General features: G+C 38.6%; 1 long non-coding RNA gene across 1 annotated transcript; it reads left to right on the plus strand.

The window, feature by feature from the left end:
* The first annotated feature begins 4,810 nt into the window (after nucleotides 1-4,810).
* Nucleotides 4,811-6,406, plus strand: LOC122534376. The gene is made up of 3 exons (XR_006307868.1): nucleotides 4,811-4,848; nucleotides 5,015-5,061; nucleotides 5,123-6,406. It is a non-coding gene; the product is annotated as an uncharacterized LOC122534376 (long non-coding RNA).
* The last annotated feature ends 2,231 nt before the right edge of the window (nucleotides 6,407-8,637 follow it).

Below are 8,637 nucleotides of genomic sequence, written 5' to 3' on the forward strand. Positions count from 1 at the left end.
ATTCTGTGATGGATGCCTAACCTAAATCTAACCTAACTTAAATTGTTTTAAAACCTATTGCTTACTTAAAACTCATTAAAATTACTATTGCATTATTATTTTTGTATACCGTTTATATAATAATAGAAGCAATATTCAGCTACTATTCTTTTCTGAAAGTTTTTCAATTTTTAATATATTTTAATTTAGTAGAGGTACTAAATTTGCTTCGTACGTCACCAGTGACCGACGCGACACTTAACGTGTTATCAGTATCTTGAAAATAAATTTTGAAAGCGCCTTTAGGTGCTAACGCTAGTCAAAGAGATAATCTATTAACCAGAATAGGCGATTGATTAATCATTCGCGACACGTCATTCCAGCGCATGAGGTTAATATATCTTGCGGTTACCTCTCGAATTTTTACAAATAACAAATTTTTATCGATAACAAGTGTCTGCAGAATTTATTTAATTTAATTTATAGATTACAGACGCGTGTATTACCCATAAAAATTACGTTTTAGATGTTTCCTCTAACCTAAAAATATATTTGAAGTGTTTATTTTAACCTATTGAGCTGGCAACTGGTTCGCGGACCATAACGAGTGACCGAACCGAGTCATTTCAACGCAAGAGGTTAATATATCTTGCGTTTGATAGGTTACGTTNTTTAACCTCTTGCGCTGGCTACTGATTCGCGGACCATAACGAGTGACCGAACCGCGTCATTTCAGCTCAAGAGGTTAATATATCTTGCGTTTGCCTCTCGAATTCTTGCAAATAACAAATTTTTATCGATAACTAGTGTCTGCAGAATTTATTTTATTTAATTTATGGATTACAGACGCGTGTATTACCCGTAAAAATTACGTTTCAGATGTTACCTCTAACCTAAAAATATATTTGAAGTGTTTATTTTAACTTATTGAACTGGCAAGTGGTTCGCGGACCATAACGAATGACCGAACCGAGTCATTTCAACGCAAAAGGTTAATATATCTTGCGTTTGCCTCTCGAATTCTTACAAATAACAAATTTTTATCAATAACAAGTGTCTGCAGAATTTATTTAATTTAATTTATAGATTACAGACGCGTGTATTACCCATAAAAATTACGTTTCAGATGTTTCCTCTAACCCAAAAATATATTTGAAGTGTTTATTTTAACCTCTTGCGCTGGCTACTGATTCGCGGACCATAACGAGTGACCGAACCGCGTCATTTCAGCTCAAGAGGTTAATATATCTTGCGTTTGCCTCTCGAATTCTTACAAATAACAAATTTTTATCGATAACTAGTGTCTGCAGAATTTATTTTATTTAATTTATGGATTACAGACGCGTGTATTACCCGTAAAAATTACGTTTCAGATGTTACCTCTAACCCAAAAATGTATTTGAAGTGTTTATTTTAACCTCTTGCGCTGGCTACTGATTCGCGGACCATAACGAGTGACCGAACCGCGTCATTTCAGCTCAAGAGGTTAATATATCTTGCGTTTGCCTCTCGAATTCTTACAAATAACAAATTTTTATCGATAACTAGTGTCTGCAGAATTTATTTAATTTAATTTATAGATTACAGACGCGTGTATTACCCATAAAAATTACGTTTCAGATGTTTCCTCTAACCCAAAAATATATTTGAAGTGTTTATTTTAACCTCTTGCGCTGGCTACTGATTCGCGGACCATAACGAGTGACCGAACCGCGTCATTTCAGCTCAAGAGGTTAATATATCTTGCGTTTGCCTCTCGAATTCTTACAAATAACAAATTTTTATCGATAACTAGTGTCTGCAGAATTTATTTTATTTAATTTATGGATTACAGACGCGTGTATTACCCGTAAAAATTACGTTTCAGATGTTACCTCTAACCTAAAAATATATTTGAAGTGTTTATTTTAACCTATTGAGCTGGCAACTGGTTCGCAGGCCATAACGAGTGACCGAACCGTATACGATAATTCGTCGCTTTCTTTTTGAACTTGCCTGTATAATATCACTAGACAGATATTATTAAGAAGTAAACTTATCATTTTGCCCGGGTTACATTTAAATATATTTAAATAAAATTGTTGCAATTATGGGACAAAAAATTCTTGATGTTCGCGTGAGTTAAACGCAGCCTGTTTCAAAAATCTCCAATTCCAAAATAAAACGGCCACGCTTGAACCACCACCCTCTAAATATCATTCACGATTTTTCGGATGAACCCCCGTGTATTGAAAGAGGAATCGAAGCCGCGCTGAAACGGCGAATTATTAATAAGCAATATTCCAAGCGAACGAGATGTTTCCATTATTTCGCCCAACCCCTCTACATCCATCCCGACGATAGATAAAACCGTGGAAATCATCCGAGTTGCTCGATTTCGTTCACGACCTCGATATCGTCTCTCCTCGTCGAGTGCGTTCGCGTTACACGCGTCGTCGTCGTCGTCGTTGTTGTCGTTGTTGTCGGGAAATTCGCTGTTGAGATTCCATCCGTGTCTTTCCTCGATGGTTCTCCGCTCGACAACCACCGGATGTTATTACGGTCTCGCTGGTTTTTATCGGATTTGCAGTCGTAATTGTTCGAAAATAGAAACGTGCATTCGGGGGGATGGAAAGTGGGGTCATCGCCGCGACCGCGTCTCGGTTCCTTGACCCGGCGCTCGTCAATCCGACACGCTCTCGCCGCCGATTTCTCACCGACGCCGCCCCCCTCGCTCCCCGTGTACTCTGGCTGAGCGTTAATTATTCAACGACGTCGGCGAACGGCGCGTTACTCGTCTGCATCAACGGTGAACTGCTCCGGGATCAAATTGTAACCTGTAATCCCTGTCCTCTCGGCTCGTCTTCGAACGGCGGCCGGCAAACGAGCCAATCTTTGTCGGATCGATCTCGACAACCAGCTCTCTCTCTCTTCTTTCCTTCCTGTCTTTTGTATCGGATCTGTCGGGAAAGCTCGTCGTTACCTGCGCGAGACACCCGGGTAAATAAAAATTACCAGGGCACGTCGGGTAATTGAGAGTGCGCGTTTGTCATTTCTGCTCGGACGTTGTCCGACGGCGTAATTTATGTTTTTAGCGGACGAGTAATAAAGCAACGTAGGTAATTACTTCAAATTGGACGTCATTATCTTTGTACAAAGATATTAACGAGTCGACATTTTCGTTGCGTGGTGCTTGAACTGGCGATATATCTCCAGTTGTGGAAAACAGCTCACCCGGAGCTGGTAGATGGTTGCGACCATTGGCGTACGTAAATATTATTTTGCAAGCTTGCTTATCAATCACGGATATTTTTCTCCCCGCGATGTCCCACCATTGACGTTCGACAATGAATTACAATTTTCCCACCTAGGTAAATTGTAATTTGAGTAAATTACAATTTGTTTTGTCATTCGTCGCAGAAATGTGAATTACTCGGAACAACGGATAAAATTGCGTCGGGTAGTAATTTCGCTCCAGCTCGTAAACCCAGATTTTTGCGATTCTTCTCCGTTCTGAAGGTAATTCAAATAAATCAATTCAATAAATCCTTTGACACTTTTCTGATAGCCGTCTTTTCTTCTCTGACGAATGTCATTTTGCTTTTCTCTTTCCAACATTCTTTTTTATCTTCCCGAATTTAAAGTGATTTCCAGTAATTTGAAGCTCTTTAAATCCCTGGTGATTTAAAATAACCCAAAGTTTTAGTAATTTTCAGTAACTTAAAATTTTGAGCATTCTGGAATATAAATATAAAAAACGTAAATATAAATATAAAAATTCTGGAATATAAATATAAATATAAAAAACTGGAATATAGATATAAAAAACGTGGAATATTTAGAACGTATAGGTTAGGAACATATAAATATTTAGAACGTATAGGTTAGGAACAGATAACACTTGTTATTTCGCGAGTTATTTCATATTCACTAGTATGGATAAAAATATGATAAATATGAAACAATCTTTCAGTATCAGCAATAGATTATTGTTAAAAAAAAAAGAGAAACTTATCTGTTAAACATTCCCAAGCGATAAGGTAATCAAAACTCGTGAAACCTGGAAACTTAACCTAACCTAACCTTAATTTAAATCTTGAATACGTTTCAAAAAGAAGCTATAGATCCCCTCGATCTCTCTGCCATATTTGCAGCAATAGTTACGCAATTTTTTAAAAAAGGATTGCAAACAATGATTGATTTTGCTATTCATGTTCTTGTATTTTTCCAAAGAAAAATTACACTGTGATCCAATTATAGAACGCACATTTAATACACACAAATATACTATACATGCTCCTGTGCAGTTAATTAACAGAAATATCTCAAGATGGACTTACTGAAGGAATGAGATTCGAGGCTGCTGATTTAATCGAGTTCTAGATCAGTTTGGTTTGATATTGCTACTATTACCAGAGCGATTCCAGGATTGGAAGGTTATTAAGAGTACGCTTTGATTGGGAGGGCGAACACGATCGATGGGTCTCCGATATGTTTCTCATAAAGATACTAGCTCCAATACGCCGTCGACGTCGCTGACTCGGCAACGGATCGCGTTCCTCGCCCACCTCGGGAATGTTCTACGCATCCGGAGGGGAATTAAATCTTTCTGGGAAACGGAGGATCTGAAATCCTTACCGTCGCGCTCGATCGGATTGCGCTGGTCGTCGACAATTTTTCAACACGTTCGCGCGGGGGATCCAATCCCGCGTGGCGATCTACGGGTTCTTCGATGTCGAGCGAATTGAATCGCTGAGAGGTAGAATTAGCACGACATTCGCTGCCTCGGTAATCGATTCGCTGTCTATCTGCGTTGCAACTTAAACATAAAACCCGTAGTTTACCATACAAACTACTTTCTCTATTTTTTTCTCAACTTTAGCAACTACAGTAAGGAAAACAATTTATATGTACACAGATATATATCTAACGCGAGCAGCGATGCTAAACGCAGTGGAGAAAACGATGCAGTGGATAGCGCTAGTGAAGAGGAAAGTAGAGGGGATAGCGCTGGTGGTGAGGAAAGTGGAGGGGATAGCGCTAATGGCGAGGAAAGTGGAGGGGATAGCGCTAGTGGCGAGGAAAGTGGAGGGGATAGCGCTAGTGGCGAGGAATGTGGAGAGGGTAGCGCTAGTGACGAGAAAAGTGGAGGGGGTAGCGCTAGTGGCGAGGAAAGTGGAGGGGATAGCGCTAGTGGCGAGGAAAGTGGAGGGGATAGCGCTGGTAACGAGGAAAGTGGAGGGAGAAAGGGCTGCCAGTTCGCCACCTCTACTGTAGAATAACTTGACGAGTAGTCAGTCTCGAGGAGTTTTTTTGCCGTTCTTTTTTTTAGAGAAAAGTCAGCCAATCGGACTCGATTTGTTTTCAAATTATGCTACCCAGACGTAACTTTCGACAGATGTTTTACAGATGGTACCAGGCTGCTCGAAAGTCTCCAGAGCACGACTCGACGATCGTTGGAACAAGCGAGGATCCAACAGTATGCTTCGAGCACCGAACCGAAACTTCTCGCGATTCGAGACGACGCGATTAAAATCGTCTCGCGAACCTTTCAACTTTCGCTTCCCTGTAATCTCGCACGGCCACGCCACGTCTCGCCTGACACTGCTGAACGACACGGTTGGTTCGCGACACGGTTCGAGAGGCTTTCGACGAGCCAGAGTCTCCCACGGAGACTTTCGCCAACTTGCTGCCGCGAACAATATTCGAAACGACTGGAAAGTTTCCACGCCAGGTGGGACTCCTTGTTCCACGCCAACTGCTAACCACGCTCCCGTTAATCAGCCCGTCGTTTGCATCGATCCTTCTGCGGACGTCCTTCGGCGGAAAATTCCCCCGGAGCAACTTGCCACTTCGGATTCCGGGGAACACGTGTGGCAAGCACGCGGTTTATAATAGAAGGTGGCTTCTCCCTCAGCGTTCCGTGCGGCGTCACGCGGAACAGAACGGCCGAATTAAACTCTCTTCTGCCAGAGTTTCCAACGTATCGCGTTTTCTAATTTCGAACGGAATCGTCACGAGAAGCGCCGATTGTCGCTGATTAATACTAGGTTAAGTCCGGGTGAAATAGAATTATTGATTAATTTTGAGCTCTGTTTAAATGTTGTCAAATTTTAGGTGTTGTCAAATATCAATGTTCTGCTCATCTTTTGAATTATTTAATAATTTAAACAAATTGTGTAGTAATTCTTTTAAAAAAAAGTGGGCCATCACTACCCCGACTTTTTTGTTCTCGTTCCAACGACAACAACACTTCCATCGATTCAAATTAATAGGATTAATTTGCCATTTGCATCACCGGACGAAATATCCCGCGAGTAAATGATAAAACGCAGAATAATACGAGGGATTGAGAATCTTTTGCATTTGTTAATTAGCGTGAGTGACTTCTCATTAAAAACTACTCGTATCTTGCCTTTAATGTTAACCTTTAATATTGAAACTATCAATCGATGAAACAGTTTGATCGTTATTTCAAACAATATATAATTTATTTTATATAATAAAACTACTTAAAAATAATATTTTGAATAGTTTTGAATATTAAATATTTTAATAATTATGTTACATAATGTACTGTATAATTATAATTTATATAATAAATATTTTAATTATTTATATAATATATATTTTAATAATCATATTGTTAGATAATGTACTGTATAATTATAATTTATATAATAAATATTTTAATAATTATGTTACATCATGTATAATTATTATATAATTATGTTAATAACGCTTAAACTATTCTGTGACGAAAAAAAAGGATATTTTCATGGCGCGTAGATTATTCTTAATCTAAAGTAATTTAGAGTAACTAGATTACGTGATGCACTAAATACTTAAACTGTTATCATTTTGTAAGGAAAAATCGCGCGATAGTAAACTTGGGCTTATTTTGAAGTTTAAAATAAAAAGTGTCGTTCATTTCAGGCTGAGATGTTTTTACATCACGTGACGAGTAGAAAAAAGAAGACACGTTTCTTCTCGAAAATGCTACGACTCCTCACAGTGTGTAAAAACAATTAAACGATTTTCTTCATGACTGAATCTAAAACGGATTTGAAGACTAAAGTCTCTCCTTTACAATGACTTCTTTTCTACGTCAGTTCATGAAACTTTGACGAAACGTCAGACGAAAATGAATGTAATGAAAATTTCTTGACTCTTTACCATCTAAACCTAACATTCAAAATTCAATAAAACAACAAGAGAAAATCGTACGTCAAGTTTTTGAAGATTAGTGCACATGGGAAGCTTCAATTTTCAAGTCCGTTGCAGATTTTAATCGTAAAGAAAAATTTTTCCAATGTTTTCACGTACTGTGACAACTTACAAAATTTTCGAGAAGAAAAGTGTCTTCACTCATCCACCCGTCACGTGGTATAAAAATATTTTTAAACAAAACGAACGACGTAGTTTGAAAGCAGAGGTTCCAAGTTTTTAAACGAGCCCCGGTTTATTGTCGTGCGATCTCTTTTTACAAACTCACACGAGTTTCAATATTAATGAAATGGTCGTCGTACGACCGTTTTGCGTCATAAATCGCGGCGAAGTTACTATTAAATCGTGCTGTTGTTTGTGTACACGCGTTGTACAAGAGTCTGCCAGGTAACGTGAAGCTACGTACTACATCACGCGTTGCATAATTCTCGCGGAAGCGAAAAACTTTCGCGAGGGAAACGCTGTGTGCAAACTTTTGCGATTTCTTATTGTTGCTCGCCGGAGAATGCATTATGCACCTCTTTCTTTCTCTTTTCTTTTTCTTTTTCTTTTTTCTTCTTTTTTTTTTTTAATGAAATTAAATCGCAAACGTGCATTGCTCGGTCTCCTCCGTGGCAGGGCGAAACTCGATATTAAAGAAGTTTCGAACGAATTAAGAGAAGTAAGAGAATCTTTCGACAAAACTGGATATTCGCTTGGATGAGCTTCGCGCACGATAAAATTCGCACGCGGGCGGAGAATAAAAGTTCGTTCTACCGGCGGTGGTAGAAAATTCGAGACGGCGGAACGTAAAATTGGATCGGATCTGCCGCTCTGTTAACTGTCTGCTTCAAAGACAAGAGATGGAAATTTTTTTCTTGAAAGAAGTTTCAGTTAATTAATTAATTGATCGATTCACTTCAGGGAATCAGTTACTTCCGATGTAATTCGATACCGGGTTAAACGATATTCGTTTGAAAGTTGAACACATTCATTGGTAACGATCGTATTAGAGCAAGTCGAGGAGCGATAGCTTCTTCTCTTTTTAAAAAGAAAAATATATCATTAAAAATATCTTCTTTCTTGTTGTACAGGGTGGAAAGAAAAGTTTTTGTCCATGGTTAACATAGATGAATTGCCTTAACCTTGAATTTCAAGATCAAAAATTTTTCTCTGTACTTTTCATTGTACTCTAAAAACTTTTCCAAAGAACCATCGGTCGCGACCAAAAAGTTTCTCAATCATTTAACGTTGCGGACATGTGCGTCCTAACAGCGACTTTATGATTTCGGACGCGTAGACGTATATATTACATGATGTTTGTATTTCGAATAATGTTAACAGTTAGTTATATTGTTTGATTATTTAGACTCACACTGATGCTACAACTATGATAAATCAAACCTAATCCAGAACCATAAAGTCGCTGTTAGCACTCATACTGTTAGTCCGCAGTGTTTAACGATTAAGAAA

This window comes from Frieseomelitta varia, unplaced genomic scaffold (assembly GCF_011392965.1).
Source record: "Frieseomelitta varia isolate USP_RPSP 00005682 unplaced genomic scaffold, Fvar_1.2 scaffold_589, whole genome shotgun sequence".
Taxonomy (NCBI): Eukaryota; Metazoa; Arthropoda; class Insecta; order Hymenoptera; family Apidae; genus Frieseomelitta; species Frieseomelitta varia.